Raw genomic sequence first — 20,533 nt, 5'->3', positions numbered from 1 at the left:
CAAAATTTTTCTTTTTCCGCCTTCTAAGTGTAAGTTTGTCATAACTGTTGCATTTGCCAGCCTGTGGCCTAATACAGGGTCCAGTGTCAGATTTCATGAACTTGAGATCCTCAATCTTCATTAAACTTCTAAACAATTTTTAGTCCCCCTCATTCATGGAACCTTTGCCGTTTGAAACTCATGGAACCTATTAAGTAGCGGAAAGCATACTTAGTATATATATAACTATTTATTCATGTAGAGTTTAATTTAAAAATTATATATTATATTTTATTCTCTTATAATCGTAAATTTTATCAAAATTAATACTCCCTATGGTTCTTTTTATGAGTCACTTAGACTTTTGGTACACAATTTCATGTCCTTTGACCACTTTTTTAGAATTATTTTTTTCTAAGTTTTCCTTTTCTAAATTAAAATATGAGATGTATATTTTTATTTATAAAAAATATTAAAAATATTAATTCTAAGTGTGTGGTCAAAACACTTAATTTTGTGTGCAACAAGTCAAGTGACTTAAGGACTAGAGGGAGTATATAACTACAGACGTGTAAATCCTATTTAATTTTTAACTACTTCTATTAGTACAAATAAATGAAACATGTTTTTTTATAAACTATTTAAAAGTTCAATTTTAAAGTAAGTCATAATCATAGCACATCATTGGATGATAGAGATATATCGTCTAATTTAAATTATGGAACATGAACATGATTATTTTTAAGACAATTTGAATATATTAGTTTCCGGTATGGACATAAACAGAAACGGCAAGCACTGATTGTTTGCAAAGAAATAGCTATAGGATTTGGTAAAGTCTCAAAAATCAGAGAGAGAAGCGGGTTATGTTCAAAAAGAAAGAGAACGACAAAGAAGATTAATGTAGATGTAAGTAAACAGGAAAAATAAACACCACTACATATATTATATATCGAGTTAAATTTTAATATTAACACATTAAATTTATAAAATAATTTTTCATTCGAAAGAATAATGCCTGCTCTTGCGAAGCGGGCAAGCATACTAGTTTTAATTAAGCACATTGTGTACTTCAAGTATCTAAGTATCAGCAATTTGTGTACTCCGTTAGTTTTAGTTAACAGACCTCTGTTAACTGCTTACGATGTCTTTGCTTTTCCGTTCGTTGCTCCACTGAGCTTAGCTATCTTTCACTCTGGATGCAATATCTTTCACTCTGGATGCAAGAAAGAAATAATAAAATAATTAAAGGAAAAAAAAGCGTATTTTCAAAAAAGTTTAACTCAGAATTAGTGTCCTGAACTAATTTATAATTTTTAATTAATTATTTATTGAATTCATTATTAAAAAAAATTCTAACATGTTCCTTCAAATTTTTGTATATCCAAATTTATAACACCGCTTTAAATTAATAATATTGTTATTTATCATATATTTTAATTTATAATTCTATTGTGAATATAAAACTATGTTTGAATAATATTATTTATTAATTAAAATAGATTTTTCAATAATTAACAAATGCGTTTAAATTAATACATTTTTAGTGAGTTTTAACATTATAATATAAATAAGAGCAAGAGATTGACTAAAATAGATAATATAATAATATAAAATATTGATTATATAAAATCTGTTAACCTCCTTTAGAGCTTAAATGGTTAAAATTTATACGACTTTATTTTGATGAGACTGACTATATTTTATAAAATAATATTTTATTAATATTTTTATTTCAAAATAATAGTTGTTTGAGTTTTTATATATAGTTTGAGGTGAAAAAAAATTGTAACTCTATACATTATTTTCTAATTTTTCTCTATCTAAATAAAATATATGTGTTAAATTTTTTATTTAGAATTTTTTTCTAAAAAATAATGTGTAGAAGTAACTTCTTTACACTTCAAGTTATGTGTAAAAAGTTAAATTGAATATTATTTTCGAATGGAATATATTATTTTAATATGATAATAGATGTTGTAAAATATTTTTTACGGTTCAATAAATATGGAAACAAGGAAAATATTTGTGCGGTTCGACAAAATAATTATTCCTAAAATTTATATTTTCAACATAATTTATAAATATCAATTTTTTTATGTATATGCAAATTATTTTTCAATATTCTCATAAATTATTGTTTACAAATTTTATGTGTGTTAGATTTCTACTTCAACAATATGAGATAATAAAAAAAGTGAGAAATATAAATTTCTTTGAGTTAATTGGAGATCTATATAAATCTAATTTTAAAATACTCCCTCTGTTTTGAAATATAAGTCGTTTGACTTTTTGGCATACACTTTTAGGTCTTTTGACCGCATGGTTAAAATCATTTGTTTTGAGAGTTTTTTTTTTGAATAAAAATATATGATTAATATTTTAATTCAGAAAAAGAAAATTTTGAAAATAATGATTCTAGCTATGCGGTCAAAGGACTTAGAAGTGTGTGCCAAAAAGTCAAACAAACTATATTTTAAAACGGAGGGAGTATTATATAAAAATTAAGTGTAAAGGAATTATAAAAATTATTTTCAGTTTTGATTATTTTAAAATATGTGAATTAATTAAATTAAATCAATTAGATAATATTATTTGTCATCATTAAAAAAAATATAAAATAAAATAATAAATTTTGATATAAAGTCTTAAAATTTATAGAGGCCCATTTAATTGATTTATTTCGTGGTTAAAATTTTTTATAACCAGTGGACGTGTTTATTGACAATGCCTTCACTGGAGTGAAGTTGTGTCTGGGAGGGCACTGAATAAAGAGATCAAAAGAGGAAGCTATGAAAGTTAACGGACGTTAGAGAAAACTAACCGGAGTACACACATTGCATATATTTGTATAATTAAGGTACACAAATTGTTCAATCAATAATTGAGGTACACAAAGTGCATAACGCATACTTTAGGTACACATTTTGCATTTAATTCTATCAAAAATTTAGTAGAACAATATGTTATATTATAACTTGGCATTGTCTTTCCTTTCCTCTGATCCCACCAGGATACTCACCATCATCATCCTCTGGAGGACTAATCTGTTGGGTATCCGACGAATCCGGTCCAAAAACCATATATTTTTAAGCAATCCTCTCTTTGGTTTACTAATTCCAATATTGCCCTAAACCTTAAGGCCAAGATTTTTCCTTCAGTCGGCCTAACCGTCCCCATAACTTCCATCAACTGTACTAGCTGGAGACGACATGATATCTCTTCCGAGACTCATGAGTCTTGAATCAGGCCAGATGATCAATCTTGGAACAAAAGTCTACTGCATGAACTATATATAGCCCATTCAGCCTTTTAACCTATGACATCTCATCGAATATTTGGTGCAATATCCAAGCTCCAATGAGAAGGTTTCTCAGATCACCAAATTTAGTGTTGATAAACTACAAGCTTGTCTTACTGCAGTGGAGAAAAGCAAGCTCAACGTTCCGAAAAGCCTGAGGCTCTGGGCTTTACAGAATGCCACTACAACTGTATGCACAGTTCGAGCATGAGGAGAGTGGCAGAGGGTTTACCTGCGCTGTAAATGGTGAGTATGTTGCGCCGGTGATTAGAGGGTCCGGGAAGGCGGCGTTGTTCGACATGGGAATGAAGAGGTTGCAGTGGATTCGGCGTGTCCGTATGAAAATGGTGGTGGAGAGTTGCATGGATTTGCTACGACTGTTTTAGTCATCAGTGTTTAGCTAATGCATGCACACAAGTATGATTAATTAATGTTAGAGTTTTAAGAGTAGTGTATATAAAATTTGTACATATGACAATTGTTGTGACATGTTTTAATTGAGATGGTTGATGTGAATGCAGGGCTCATTTCAATTAAAACTCTCCACATTATGTACAAAATTTTGTAATATGCACCATACATTTTCTTTGTTAATTCAATATTACTGCAACTTTGCTTTAAATTTATGCCGAGTATGGGATTTGACCAGTCAAGTTATGATTAATATTTTTATTTTCCGGTGAAAATTGAGATGTAAACTTGTGACATGCATATATAGTTGGACTTCTTAGGCTGGTGAAGAAAAGAAAATAGAGATAAAAGTAACTTTTCACGGAAAATACACTGCCAGAGTAATCGCGTATTGCATCTAAATTTAGTCAAGGAAACATATCTGTGAGGAGACTCCACGGATGGTACGATAAGAGATCTTGAAACCGATGAAGAATTTTTAGATTTTAAACACAATCATTTAGATTTTCATGCATTATGTAGAATTTTAAAAAAAATATTGAATAATCTCACAAAAGTTATAAATTTATATGGCTTAATAAATCCATCAACAGGGTGAATGTCATTATATTTTAATAAATTCTGAATTATCTCAATTGAATACTATTATATATATGTGTAAACATAATGTAATGTGACAGCATGCAACAATTTTTGTACAATTTTCTTCAGATGATGAGTTGTCCTCTAGTTAATGATCAAATTTTTTCAACAAATAAAATAAGGCCTTGCTCGTCGAAGACTTAGAAATGAAACTATATAGCAAAAATTAAAATTTGTCATGTCATTTCAAAATAATTTTGAGATATGCTTTGTGAGCTTTGGCATTATTCTAATTTAGAATCCTCATCGAATATCACCAGATATTTTGGACAATTAGAAATCATAACTGAATATCAATAAGATTTTATCATATTTTTTAAAATCGAATTAATACTCCTAAATTTTAAGAATGAACAAAAATTAGTAAAAATCATAGCTCAGAATGTCTTCTTTTTAAGTATCCAACTGAATCTAAAAAAAAATCTAATACAATAAAATTATAAAAAAAAAGTAACCTAAAAATTAAAAGATACTTATTCGCTTACGAAAAAACACGAAGAAAAGTATCTCATAAAACTAGACGTGAAAATACTCACTCAAATATTTGATAACCATTTTATAAGAATTTCAATTACTATTTTGTAAGAAAATAATTTTGATCAATGTTTTTCTCAATTTAAAGATGTAATTATCACTAGAATTACATTAAAATATCTAAAATTATATTTAAATTATTTGACTATTAGGATTGCTCATTGAAATGAATAATTGATTAGTCAAGATTTTGTCTAATTTAAAAGATATCGATCATTGTGCAATAATGTTAATTAATGATAATGGAGTAATTGCTATTTATTAATTTTGTTTATGGTGGATCTTTGAATGATATTATTGCTATTTCTTGCCGGCTATATATATAATGCCACTCATGTATGTTATCACTCACTATTATCACTATAAATCTAGCATACAAGCCTAATATACATAACAATGGCGACAAATAATATTTCTCATTTCTCAAATATTGCGATCCTAACTCTACTTTTTATTGTTCTGGTCATAAACAAAGATAATCTTCTTTTGTGTCTCTGCATACATATAGACTTGAGTCTAACTACTGCAAAATGAATTTTTTTCCTTTTGTTTTTGTTATTTTACACCAACTATGAGAAAGATTGTAGAAGGGGGGTTGAATACAATCTTTTACAAATTTAAAAGATTCAAGAACAATACACTAAGAACACAATAAACAGGAAAACACCAAGTATTAAAAATACGGGTGGATTGAATGATCCACCCGTGAGATTTTATATAGAAGAATCTGTGGATTGTTTTACAATTCGCACAGCTGCTGGTTCATCACTTAATACAAGTTCTAACTCTCAGATTTTTCTCTCAAGTAATTTGAACAAGTTCAACTGATGCTACTAACTTGGTTATATACTCCAAGTTTTACAAAGCTTTTAGCTAGATTACAAAATGCACTCTAATCTAAAAACAATGCTGCACAACTTTGTCTTATGCATGCTTTCTGAGATGTCTTCATCTTTGACCATCATCTTGATTTGATCCAGATTGCACTGCATGAGATAAGTATGTTTCTGCTTCTTCTTTATTTTCCTAATTAGGCTTCCATGTCTATTTTAGTGTAATTCGATCCATGTGATTTGTCAGACTTAAGCTCTAGTCACTTTCAACTGCTCTTTGCTTCATCAGTTGAAAGATTCTGGTTGCTTTCAACTGCTATTGACTTTATCAGTTGAATGCCTGGCTCATCAGTTGAATGAATTACAAACTCCATCAGTTGAATGCTGTTCCAATCTCATCAGTTGAATTCCTCAGCATTATCCGTTGAATACTTTGTCTTCAGTTGAATGCTTGATTTTCATCAGTTGAAACATCATCCAGTCTTATCAGTTGAACAGTTACATCTCATCAGTTGAATATCCTTCACTTAGGTAAAATTACATGGCATTGGATATTTACAATTAGCCATCCTATTCTACCCATCCGTTGATAATTCCCAAGGACAAGAAATGTAACAATTACAACTGAAATTTGATAAAGATTCTAAGTAAGACATGTTACAAAATGTTTATGTTATCATCAAAAATTATTGATTCCTAACAATCTCCCCCAATTTATGACTGGAGAAGATGCAGACATAAATTCTACACTTGATGATAACAAAACATTAATAAAATAAAATGCAGAATTTAAATACAAGAGTTAGAAAAGATTACAGATGATTATGCTCCTCTAGACTGAGCAGTTACTTGTTCCTAGAAGATCTTCTTCTTCTGGACTTAAGTTTTTCTTCAAGAATATTAATCTGCTTCTGAAAGATCCTGTAGAACCATTCTTCATCACTATCTTGTCTGTTGAGCTTGGATTGAAGAGTCTTCAGAGTATTCAAGCTAGCAACCTTGAGTTGATCTTTAGGTCTGAAAAATCTCCTAACACCTTGATTGTCCCTAAATTCCATGACTGGAGTAGGTTCATGATGAATTTTCTTTCCAGTGTAGGGAATTTTCAGCCTTCTTTGTAGACTAGCATCTGAGTTCCATTCCTTCCTGATCTCAAGGATTCTCTTTAGTACCATTTGCTTGGCAGGTGGTGTAAATCCTCCAGTCCTCTTCATAGATCCATATATTTTTGTTAGAGAACTGAATCCCTCAGAATTCAGAACTCTGTGAAGAGGCCAGATGACATCACCCTTGTTTTTGTAAGAGAATACCAATCTTTCAGGTAACTTTGAAGTTGCTTCTATTCCTCTCACTTCTTGAAGATCATCCAGCTCCAGCTCCAACTCAGAAATTTCTTCAATGTTAGCAATGATCAGATAGTCATCAGGATTTTCAGGTTCTTTTGGAGGTTTAGGAGGGTTAGCCATCCTCTTAGCCACAGACTTGACTTTCTTCTTTGGCTTGGAAGATTCTTGAACAAGAAAAGCTGGAATTGGGATATCTTCCAAGTCAATTGGCTCCTCCTTTGGCATTATTGGCTCATCATGGAAGTTGACATTTGGATGTACTACTGTGGTGTCCTTGATTGGAGAAGAAGGCTTTGAGATAGGCTTTTCTGGTACTTCTTCTCTTCTCTTGGCTGCCTCAGGCATCTTAGTCTTAGATTTGACTCTCTTTTTCTTTGGAGAAGATTCAAGAGGCAATCCTTTCTCATTTAAAAGCTCAGCTGTCAACTCCTCTTCCAGCTCAATAGCATACCTTTCATCCACCTCTATTTGGTTCAAAGAGAGTTGGGATTCAAACTCCTCTTTTTCACATTCTCTGGCCACCTCTTCAGCTTTTGCAAATGAGTAGTGAGGATGGCCAGTTCCAATAAACAGCTTCTGGCCTTCTCTGTAGATGATGGCAAAATGAGCCTTTAAGGCCACATCTGCACAATCTTTATAACTTTTGATTTCTTGGCCCAAAAGCTTGTATTCATTTTTGTCAGGCCTGGCTGGTGGAAAGTAGATTGAGCTTGAGTCTTTTCCAGGCCTGGAGTAACCACAATTGTTTGGAAACAGAATGGGCTTGAATTCATTCACAATTGATGGCTCACCCTTTTCTGTCTTGAAAGGGATAACAATCTCAGGTGTAATCACCCTGAGAATTGTGGTTGTGGTTGGAAAAGAGATTTGAGCTGTGGTGGCTGTAGAAGATGTAGATGATTTCTTGCCCAGTTGAGCCACTCTTTTTGCAATGGAGTCCAATTCTTTCATCCTTTCAATCTTTTGCTTTTCCCTTTCAGTGTGGAAAGGAGGAGGAATTTGACTGATTAATTCTGCAGGAGTTGGTAATTCTTTCTCCCCCTTTTTGTTAGCAGCAAGTGTAAGGGATGGACTGGGAAGAGAAGCACCAGAGGCAAGAAGAAGATGTTGAAGGAGTCCAGTCTGAATTCTTTGATGCTGCAACATCTCATCCATTCTAGAGTTTAAGATATATACATTGCCTTCCAGAGCTTCTACTTGCTTTTCCAATTGCAGTTGTTTTTGCTCAGAACCAGAAAGAGCTGATTTGACCTGAGCTGGAAGCTTTTCATCAATTTGTCTGGTCAGATCAGTCTTAACAGAGGCAATGAGAGAATTGAGATGCTCTATCTCTTTCTGAAAGTGGAGAGATTGATATTTGTGAAGCTTGAGGTTTTCCAGAGCTTGACTGGCAATGGTGGCAGAGATGGGTTGAGAGGAGGATGAGCTTCCAGGTTGTGATTGAAGAAGAGTGGAGGCTTGCCTTTCCAGCTCCATGCTAACAACAATTGCATTTGCAGATTGCATGGAGAGCCATGAAGGTAGAGAAGTTGTAGGTTGGTCACCAAGAGATTCCTCAAGAGCATCATTGAGGTCTTCATCACTATCATCATAATGAAAATCATCTCCAGCATTGGCAGGCAGAGCTGTGAGTGCCTCCTTTGCTCTAAGCATTGAAGATGTAGTGTGAATCAGATTGAGGTGCCTCTCAGCTGCTTGATTGTTCAATCTGGCAAAGTCTTGAATGGAGGACATCCCATGAGTAAAAGTCTCAGGGTCTAGTGAAACACCATCCAATATGGATCTGTATTCAGCTTGAAACTCTTGTTCACTAAACCCTTCATTGACACCTGCATTTCTCTCAATTTCTCTCTTTTCTTGCATCAAGGGCTCCCCTTGGCTCACCACACAACTCACCTCTCCCTCACTTACCCTTACTAAAGGGTCACTCTTATTCTCTCCTTTTTCCTGGCTAGAAGAAAATGCCAGACTCTCCACACCCTCTCCTTTTGCCAGCTCACTAGGCTGCCTCTCCACTCCATAGCTCACTCCACTCAATCCTAAAAGTGTTTGTGCTACCATGTGATCAACTGCTGTAGAAAGAGGTAAATTAATTGAAGTAGCAGCAGTTGTCAACTGATGAGAGACATCAGTTGAAACATGAGTAGAAGAGGCATTCAACTGATGAGCGCTGTTAAGCAGATCAGTTGAAGGACAAACACTTGTCAACTGATGAGGGAGATCAGTTGAAGAAAATGAAGAAATAGGTTTAGAAGCTGTGATAGTTGAGTCTGTGGTGATTGATTTTAAAGGAAAATCCACAGAACACACTGTCACAGAAGAAGGAAATGGAAGAGAAAGATCCAACAAATCATCAAAATGATGATGATCAATCTCAGATGGGGGCTTCTCCATGAAGTCCAAAGATGGAGAATTTACAAGTGTGGTGTGAATTAATTCCACATCCACAGAAGAGGTTGGGGATTGTGTTTGAGGAGTAGAAATGGTAAGATCACAAATATGGGTGATTTGTTGAGATGAAGAAGGGGGCTGTGACTCCACATTTATTGGAGTCACATCAATCTGACTTTGAGAAGTTAAAGGCATAAAATCCAGAATGGATGCCTGTGTGTGTGCAGAGTGCTTCAATTTTTCACTTCTCAGCTTCTTTCTCCCATAAGCTTTTATTGGTGAAGAAGTGGTGTCCCTCCCCTTTTTTGACTGTGTCCCTGGTTGAGGACTATTTTCAATAGCAACATCCTTTTGGGAGGATGCTGCTAGGGATGAGTTTAATTCCATATTAACATCTACAGTCTTTTGGGAGACTGCAGAGTGGCTTGGCTGGTTAACACACATCTCTCCATCCTTATTCTTAGGGCTTCTTTTATGTTCACCCTTTCCCTCCCCCTCACAACCTCCAATCACACTCCCCTCAGGTTTGTGTTTCTTGGATTTTACAACAGATGTCTTTTGGGAGGCATCTGAGGTTGGTTTAGAAGACTTGTTCTTAGAAGATTTTGCCACTTGTGTGGACTGTTGATGGGCCTCTTCAACAGCCCTGATGGCAGAAAGCAAAGAAGGTGAGGGTTGAGAAGGAGTAGTAGGAAAGCCATGTACCTCTTTGTGCTTTCCAGCCTCCATTGTTGGCAGGTACACCACCTCCAAGGAAGGATATAAATTCATCCTAAAGAGGTCTTTAAAGACTCTCTTTTCCTGCACAAAACTGGGAAGCTTGGCTTCCTTGTTAGTAATAACTAGCTTATCATTGAGATGATTAGCTAGCATCATAAGAAATCTGACATAATAAATATTCCTAGGTCTATCAGTTTTATCACCTAGTTTCTCCCCAATTTCTTGGATCATCAAACCACCAAAGTTGAAATATTCATTAGTCAGGTACATGTAAAGCATTTGTAAAATCTGAGAAGTAAGAGCATTAAAATTACTGATTTTACCAGAAAATGCCTTAATAAAAGCATCACATAAATAGCTCCATTCTCTCCTAAGACCCCTCCTTTCTATTTTACCTAAGGCATCAGTTGGTAAAACATAATTCATAGCATAAAGTAAATTAACCAACTGAACATCACTAGGCAAAGATAAAACAGTATCTTCAGGAATCTTAAAGCATGCTTTCATAATATCAGCATTAACAGCATGAGTTTCATTTTTAATAGAGAAGGTTAGAGTTTCATTCTCACTATTAAACTCTGCAGAAGTCCACATCTCCTCCACTATTTCATGGTAAATGATGGGAGCTTCAGTCATAGCATAAGAGAGCTGGCTTGACTTGATGAACTCCATCATCCTGTGATACTCCTTCTCCTCCACAGCCTTGGTATCCACAAATGATGCGAAGTTGTTCTTCTCATAAATAAACCCACTTGGTGCAGTATACTTCTTCATCGGTGCCATTGCAGTTACAAAGAAAGCTTGAAGAGAAATTAGAACTTGTTTTTGCACAGAGAGAGAAGAGAGCTTTGAGAATTCGAAAGAGTGAGATGAAAAGAAATGAAAATGAATTAAAACACTTAAATACTTTCTCAGAAAATTGCTGTGATTGGCTGAGAAATTACCGTTGAGAAGAAATTACTCTTATTTATCTCTACAAAAATTACACACACGATCGTGTGTATAAAGTAGGTGAGAGACAAAAGAAGTTTCAACGGCTCAGATCTGATAATACTTTCAACGGATGAAATAAGCGCCTCTTTAAACTTCCTATTCAACTGATGAAGATCAGTTGAAGGCGTCCTCAACTGGTGTCATCAGTTGAATGAAAAACAACGCAAGAGGATATTGTTTCAAGCATCAGTTGAAACAATTTCACTAGTTCATCAGTTGAAATATTATAGACTTTTATCCAGAATTATAATTAATTCAATTTTGATAAATTAGAATTAATCAAATTCTGGCTGCCAAATTACAGAAAAATTCAGTCTAAATTAGGAGAAATTTAACATACCTAATTTACTTACCAACCTTGTGAATGTGGATTCATCAAGAGGCTTTGTGAAAATATCTGCAATCTGTTCTTCACTTGGAACAAAATGCATTTCAACAGTACCAGCCATCACATGTTCTCTTATGAAATGGTATTTGATGTCAATGTGCTTGGTTCTTGAGTGTTGTACTGGATTTTCAGTTATAGCAATAGCACTGGTGTTGTCACAAAATATTGGGATTTTTGAGAGATTTAATCCATAATCAAGTAATTGATTTCTCATCCACAATAATTGTGCACAACAGCTTCCAGCTGCAATGTACTCAGCCTCAGCTGTAGAGGTTGATACAGAATTTTGCTTTTTGCTAAACCAAGAAATCAATCTGTCACCAAGAAATTGACAGGTGCCTGTTGTACTTTTTCTATCAATTTTGCATCCTGCAAAATCAGCATCTGAATATCCAATTAGATCAAATCCAGAGTCTTTAGGGTACCAAATACCAAGATTTGGTGTTCCCTTAAGATATCTGAATATTCTTTTTATAGCAATAAGATGTGATTCTTTAGGATCAGATTGAAATCTAGCACAGAGACATGTAGAAAACATAATATCTGGTCTACTAGCTGTCAAATATAAAAGAGAACCAACCATGCCTCTATAATTAGAGATGTCCACAGATTTCTCATTAGGACTTAATTCTAATTTTGTGGCTGTTGGCATGGGAGTCTTGGCTTCTTTGCAATCCAATAAATCAAACTTTTTAAGTAGATCATAAATGTACTTAGTTTGATTTATGAATATACCTTCCTTTACTTGTTTAACTTGTAAACCAAGAAAGTAGGTGAGCTCTCCCATCATGCTCATTTCATACTGACTTTTCATTAGATTAGCAAACTTCTTGCAAAGTTTCTCATCTGTAGAACCAAAGATTATATCATCTACATAAATTTGAACCAGAATAAAGGCACCATTTACATTTCTGTAAAATAGTGTTTTATCCACAGTTCCTCTGGAAAAATGATTGTCTAACAAGAATTGAGACAGAGTGTCATACCATGCCCTTGGTGCTTGCTTTAGTCCATAGAGTGCTTTTAATAACAAGTAAACATACTCTGGAAATTCTGGATCTTCAAAACCAGGAGGCTGACTGACATATACCTCCTCTTCCAGTTCACCATTTAGAAAAGCACTCTTGACATCCATTTGATAAACTTTAAAGTTTGCATGAGCAGCATAGGCCAGGAAGATTCTTATTGCTTCTAGTCTTGCAACTGGTGCAAAGGTCTCATCAAAATCAATTCCTTCAGACTGAGAATATCCCTTAGCAACAAGCCTTGCCTTGTTTCTGGTGACAACTCCATTCTCATCCACCTTGTTTCTGAATACCCACCTTGTTCCTACAATAGTTCTGTTTTTAGGTTTGGGTACCAGCTTCCATACATTGTTTCTCTCAAATTGATTTAATTCTTCTTGCATAGCAAGAACCCAATCAGCATCTTTGAGAGCATCTTCTATGACTTTAGGTTCATCCTGTGAAAGAAATGCACTGTACAAACACTCATCTTGAGTTGCTCTTCTTGTTTGTACAGATGCATTTGCATCTCCAATAATTAGCTCAAAAGGGTGATCCCTTGTCCACTTTCTTTGTGGTGGAAGTGATTGTCTTGATGATGTGGCTTCATTATTGAAGTTCAGGTTTCCATGTTGGAAAGCTCCCCCTAAATTTGACGTCTCATTATTTCTAGACTGATTGAAACTTTGAGATATTCTTTCAACTGATGATCCTTGAGGTGTTTCAACTGATCCCTCCAGTGTAGTTTCAACTGATGCTTCAGTTGAATTTCCAATTACAGTTGTTTCTTGCACCAGAGAGTCATCAGTTGGAATATTAATTCCAGGATTAATTCCAACATTTTGAATAATGTCATCATCATCATCACTGTCATACAGATCACCTTCACCTTCATTTTCAAATCTGAGATTATCATGAAATCCTTCATCTGAGAATCCTTGAATCTTCTTATCATCAAAAACCACATGGATTGATTCCATAACAATGTTGGTTCTCAGATTATATACTCTAAATGATTTTCCATCAGAGTATCCAACAAAAATAGCTTCATCTGCCTTGGCCTCAAATTTTCCAAGATTTTCACCTTGATTTCTTAGAACATAACACTTGCATCCAAACACATGAAGAAAGCTAATTGTTGGCTTCTTTCCTTTGAAGAGTTGAAAGGGAGTTAGATTGTGAGGTTTGGTAATTAGTGAAATGTTTTGAGTGAAGCAAGCAGTGTTCACAGCTTCAGCCCAAAAATAGGTTGGAAGTTGAGCTTCATTAATCATGGTTCTTGCAGCCTCAATAAGAGTTCTATTCTTCCTTTCAACAACACCATTTTGTTGTGGAGTTCTTGGTGCAGAGAACTCATGAATAATTCCCTCTTCTTCACAAAATTCTTTCATCACTGAGTTCTTGAATTCTGTCCCATTGTCACTTCTTATCCTTCCAATTTTGACATCTGGATTGTTGTTTAATGCCTTGATATGATTGATGATGATTTTCCCAGCTTCATCCTTAGAATGCAGGAAGAAAGTCCAAGTGAATTTTGAAAAATCATCAACAATCACTAGGCAATATTTCTTCTTTGAAATAGACATGATGTTGACTGGTCCAAACAAATCCATATGCAGAAGCTGAAGGGGTTTCACAATTGATGAAAGAGTCTTGCTTTTGAAAGAGCTTCTCTTTTGCTTTCCTAGTTGACAGGCTCCACAAAGTCCATCTTTTGAGAATTCCAGCTTTGGTAGACCTCTTACCAAGTCCTTCTTTACTAACTCATTCAAGGTTTTGAAATTTAGATGAGACAATCTCTTATGCCATAGCCAACTGTCATCTGAGCTTGCTTTGCTGAGAAGGCAAGTGATAGATTCAGACTTGACAGAATTGAAGTCAGCTACATACACATTTCCTTTTCTTTGTCCAATCAGAACCACATTGTTGTCATCTCCTTTGGTGACAACACAGGCTGCAGGAGTGAAATTGACTTTGTAACCTTTGTCACAGAGCTGACTGATGCTAAGCAAGTTGTGCTTAAGACCAGACACCAATGCAACTTCATCAATGATGACATTCTCTTTTGCAATCAAGCCATATCCCATAGTATATCCTTTGCTGTCATCTCCAAAGGTAATGCTAGGGCCAGCTTTCTCCACAAACTTTGTGAGCAGGGAGGAATCACCAGTCATGTGCCTGGAGCATCCACTATCCAAGTACCACAAATTCTTCTTGTGGTTTCCCTGCACACATTTTAGAAACAGATCAAGTTGATTTTGGTACCCAAATTGCTTTGGGTCCAGATTTGTTAGTCTTAGCAGCCTTTTCCACTTTCTCAACCTTTTCCTTGGATTGAATTGGTTCAATCTTTGGTTTTGGTTGAGAAGTTGGAATATCAACTCTGTTTTCAAACACAGGCCTTTGAGACATGCATAAATTGTTCATTCCATGCAAATTTGAATGAAATTGAGGCATGTTAAAGGCATTAAAATAAGGATTAAACATATATGGCATGTTAGGCTGAGAATAAGGATTGTGAGGCAATAAACCAGGCATCATATTCATAGCAGATAAATTCATGTGACGAACAGATGTCATAGGAATAGGCAAAGACAAATTAGGAGCAATCACAGTTTTACAATTGGCAGATAAATGATTTACACTACCACACTTGCTGCAGGTTTTCCTAAGAGCACTAGCATTGGGAGTGTAATTGGTGTGCTTGTTAACTCCTATTTTGCCATTTCTATTTCCTTTCTTCTTTTTAGTCTCCTCAGATTTATGCTCACTAGTATCCAACTTCTTCTTGTTCTTGTTACTGGAATTAAGAGTGTTATTAATACTATCACTGGTCTCAGAAGAACTATTCTCACCTTTAACAAAATTCTTTTTAACAGGACCATATTTCTTGTTAAGCTTCTTGAGAACACTCTTGTCAACTGATGAGTTTTTGTTCAACTGATGACTCTCATCAGTTGAGACTTTGCCTTTCAACTGATGATCATCATCAGTATTCTCATCACCTGAACTGTTCTCAGATATCTCAAGCACTTTCTTACTCCTTTTCCACTCATTCTCTACAAAGGTCTCTCTACCTTGCATGTTGATGATATTGGTGGAAACATTCCTACCAGATTTCCATTTGGCAATAATCTCTTGTTCCTTATCAAGCTGCTTTCTTATGATCTCTTCTCTTTTCAGAACAACCAAGAGATCATCCTTGGCTGTCTGACACTCAATTTTCAGCTTCTCAAACTCAATAAATTGAGCTTCTAAAACACTGTTTCTATCACTAAGAAAGGTGTTAGCTTCCTTAATTCTACTATTTTCCTTAGTGAGAGATTTTAAAGAAACATGCAAATGATACAATTCTGTAGACATTTCATTAATGGTAGCATTGCATTCATCTTTAGTTAACTCAACTAGGTTTGTAGTGAATACCTGACTACTGCTTCCAGTGTTTTCTTCTTGATCTGTGGAGTTGGCCATTAGAGCTAGATTGACAAACTCCTCCTCTTCATCAGAATCATCTCCAGCTGCCCAATCATCCTTTGTGATGAATGCTCTTTCCTTTTGTTTGAGAAGTTCATAATATTTCTTTTTGTAGTCAATGTTTTCACTTGACTTCTTCTCAACTTTAGGCTTTCTGCACTCATTTGCAAAGTGACCTGCATTCCCACAATTGAAGCACTTGAATTTAGATCTGTCTACCATGCTTCTATCAGACTTGGGATTGCCTTTAAAAGATTTTGCAGAATTAAAATTCTTTTTGAATTTCAGTTTGGAGAATCTTCTTGACAGGAAGGCTAGATGTTCATCAATTCCATCACTTTCTTCACCAGAATCAGCTACTTCTTTCTCCTTTCTTCTTCCTTTGCTTGACTCTGAGCTCTCCTCTTTGACCAACTTCTCAGTTTCTTCAACTTGAGACTTTCCCTTGTCCTTGACAGTATCCTCCAGAGATGCAACCAGAGCCACAGATGAATGCCCTTTCTTTTGGCTTTTCTCAATTTCTTCATCTTGCTCCATTTCAAGCTCATAAGTTTTTAAGGTTCCATACAGTCTCTCCAGAGTATAGTCTTTAAACTCTTGTGTATTTCTGAGAGAGACTGTCATGGGCTTCCATTCTTTAGGAAGAGCTCTTAAGAACTTCAAGTTTGAGTCTTTAACTTGATATACTCTTCCAAAGAGCTTTAGACCATTTAACAGTTTTTGAAATCTGTTAAATGTATCACTCAAACTTTCACCAGCCTTGAAATGGAATGACTCATATTGTTGAATCAGAAGCTGCATTTTGTTCTCTCTCACTTGCTCATTTCCTTCACAGATGGTCCTGATGGTGTCCCAAACTTCTTTGGCACTTGTGCAGCTAATAACACTATCAATCATTTCTTGATCCAAACCATTGAACAGAAGGTTCATGGTTTTCTTGTCCTTGTGCACTTCTTCAGTATCTTCTTGAGAATATTCATGAATAGGTTTTGGAATCATCTTACCTACCATGTCTTCACCATCAGCTCCCATACTTGTGCAGACCTTCATGGGGACATGAGGTCCTTTTTCAATGCAGTTCACATAGCTTTCATCAATGGACAACAGATGCAGATGCATTCTCACTTTCCAGTGAAAATAGTTGTCTTTGTCAAGAACAGGAATCTTCACTCCAGCATCCTTCTTTCCCATCTTTCTCTAGCAGTGTTGATCTTTTTCCCTGTTTGTTGGGAACCTCGCTCTGATACCAATTGTTATTTTACACCAACTATGAGAAAGATTGTAGAAGGGGGGGGTTGAATACAATCTTTTACAAATTTAAAAGATTCAAGAACAATACACTAAGAACACAATAAACAGGAAAACACCAAGTATTAAAAATACGGGTGGATTGAATGATCCACCCGTGAGATTTTATATAGAAGAATCTGTGGATTGTTTTACAATTCGCACAGCTGCTGGTTCATCACTTAATACAAGTTCTAACTCTCAGATTTTTCTCTCAAGTAATTTGAACAAGTTCAACTGATGCTACTAACTTGGTTATATACTCCAAGTTTTACAAAGCTTTTAGCTAGATTACAAAATGCACTCTAATCTAAAAACAATGCTGCACAACTTTGTCTTATGCATGCTTTCTGAGATGTCTTCATCTTTGACCATCATCTTGATTTGATCCAGATTGCACTGCATGAGATAAGTATGTTTCTGCTTCTTCTTTATTTTCCTAATTAGGCTTCCATGTCTATTTTAGTGTAATTCGATCCATGTGATTTGTCAGACTTAAGCTCTAGTCACTTTCAACTGCTCTTTGCTTCATCAGTTGAAAGATTCTGGTTGCTTTCAACTGCTATTGACTTTATCAGTTGAATGCCTGGCTCATCAGTTGAATGAATTACAAACTCCATCAGTTGAATGCTGTTCCAATCTCATCAGTTGAATTCCTCAGCATTATCCGTTGAATACTTTGTCTTCAGTTGAATGCTTGATTTTCATCAGTTGAAACATCATCCAGTCTTATCAGTTGAACAGTTACATCTCATCAGTTGAATATCCTTCACTTAGGTAAAATTACATGGCATTGGATATTTACAATTAGCCATCCTATTCTACCCATCCGTTGATAATTCCCAAGGACAAGAAATGTAACAATTACAACTGAAATTTGATAAAGATTCTAAGTAAGACATGTTACAAAATGTTTATGTTATCATCAAAAATTATTGATTCCTAACAGTTTTAAATATTAATAAATATTATTTAGTAAAATCGTATGTTATATTTTATTATTATTTATAATTATTTTTTTGACAAATAACTATCTGTTCTAAGATATTCTCGAGACGAGTCAGGGTCGAATCAAGACCTGGGACGACCGAGGATAAGCTCTTAACCACTAGGCTGAAACAGGATTTGTAACGGCTCAACCTGCCCCTTTAGGAGGATGCCAAGTTTACGAGCGATCATTATGCGTCGATGATGGGTGTGCTCGTTATTGCATGAGTATTGGTCATCCTAATGGTGGGATATGTGAGCCAAGAGGTGACCCACCGGTCCATGTCCAATGCGAGTGTGAGTGCGTGCCATAATTCGCAAGACTAATTAAATCGGTCAAATGATAATTTTGAACCAGACATATTTTCTCAGTGTACTCTACATATTTGTGAGTATTTTTGTCGTATTACAACTTATATACTATAATTTAAGTGTTTTTTTGTTATAATACTCTTGTCAGTGTGCTAGGTGGTTAAATCTCTATTTGTGATCTTACAAAAAAAAATTCTCAGTCTAAAATGAAGATATTAGTCGAGATGATATGTATTCATTGTAAAATTTGAAATCAATTTTGTAAGAGAAAGACACATAAGAAAATTGCATGAACTACTCAACAAAAAAATCATAAATTTTTTTTAACATTCTCGCCACAATTTTAAAAACTCAACTACAAGTAATTTCAATTTGTATATTAAAAAAGTTATGTTTGTTAATGGGTTTTTGCTAGCTATTCTTTTTTTTTTTTAATCTCGTTTTTTTTTAAAGAGAATTTTTTGGATGGTTCACTTAACATATACTCTCTCGATTTGAATCGACACGAAGCAGATATATTTAATTGTGATTTTAAGGGATTTTTTATTCATGAAATTCAAGTGTATTCAACCTGGATTTTAAAAAATGTATCTGGATCTCGAGGTATTCAATTAGGATACCAATTTTGCTATAAATTTTGATGGTAATCAAAAATGATTTTAAATAATGTTTAAAAATCTGATGATATATTTAATTGAGATTATATAAAATGTTATGGTATTCAAAATGGTGATGAATTTTTTTAGACTTATTAAAATGATGATAGATTTTGTGGGATTGTTTCTTTATATTATGCCTTTTGAAACCCCACCATAACATAGAGAATTTGAAACATTGTTTAAATCCTAAAGATTATACATTAACTCTTTTATCTCGAATACGCATAAGATCAATATCAGACACAATCCATTAAAAATATAGATTATATATAATACACCCGGGAATATTTATGCTTTTGCATCACTGCAGTCAATATCTTCCGACTTCCATCAACATTGTACATTTGTACTAGCTGGCGACGACATGATATCGCCTTAAGCTGGTGCAATATCCAAGCTCCAATTAGAAGGACTCTCAGATCACCAAATTCAGTGTTGATAAACAACAAGCTTGTCTTAGTTGCTGCAGTGGAGAAAAGCAAGCTCAACGTGCCGAAAAGCCTGAGGCTCTGGGCTTTACAGAATTCCACTACAACTGTATGCACAGTTCGAGGCTGAGGAGAGTGGCAGAGGGTTTAACTGCGTTGGAAATGGTCAGTATGTTGCGATGGTGATTAGAGGGTCCGGGAAGGCGGCGTTGTTCGACATGGGGATGAAGAGGTTGCAGTGGATTCCGGCGTGTCCGTATGAAAATGGTGGTAGAGAGTTGCATGGATTTGCTACGACTGTTACTGGCCTTCTTGATCAGTTAAAGTGCCGTTTTAGTATCAGTGTTTAGCTAATGCATGCACACAAGTATGATTACTTGATGTTAATTCAATATTACTGCAACTTTGCTTTAAATTTATGCCGAGTATGGGATTTGACCAGTCAAGTTATGATTAATATTTTTATTTTCTGGTGAAAACTGAGATGTAAACTTGTGACATGTATAGTCAGACTTCTTAGGCTGTTGAAGAAAATAAAATAGAGATAAAAATAACTTTTCACCGAAAATATACTGCCAGAATAATGGCGTTTGCATAGAAATTTAGCAAAGGAAACATATCGTTAACTGCAAAATAACAAAGACTAGGGAGGAGACTCTACAGCGTTGCTACGATAAGAGATCTTGAAGCCGATGAAGAGTTTTTAGATTTTTAACACAATCAATTAGATTTTCATGCATTAGAATTTAAGAAAATATTGAATAATCTCGAGTAAATGACAAAGTGGTGGCTATAGTTTACCAAATTTAACAAAATGTTGGCTGGTGTTCAAAAACTACAGATT

At 34.6% G+C, this 20,533-nt stretch overlaps 1 pseudogene; it reads left to right on the top strand.

Annotated features, from left to right (window-relative positions):
- Positions 1 to 993: 993 nt before the first annotated feature.
- On the top strand, positions 994 to 20,237 carry LOC135150653 (protein UNUSUAL FLORAL ORGANS-like; annotated as a pseudogene).
- Positions 20,238 to 20,533: the final 296 nt, after the last annotated feature.

Source organism: Daucus carota, chromosome 1, assembly GCF_001625215.2.
Source record: "Daucus carota subsp. sativus chromosome 1, DH1 v3.0, whole genome shotgun sequence".
Taxonomy (NCBI): domain Eukaryota; kingdom Viridiplantae; phylum Streptophyta; class Magnoliopsida; order Apiales; family Apiaceae; genus Daucus; species Daucus carota.
Note: the sequence above shows the minus strand (reverse complement) of the source record. Positions and strands in the feature narration are given on the sequence as shown.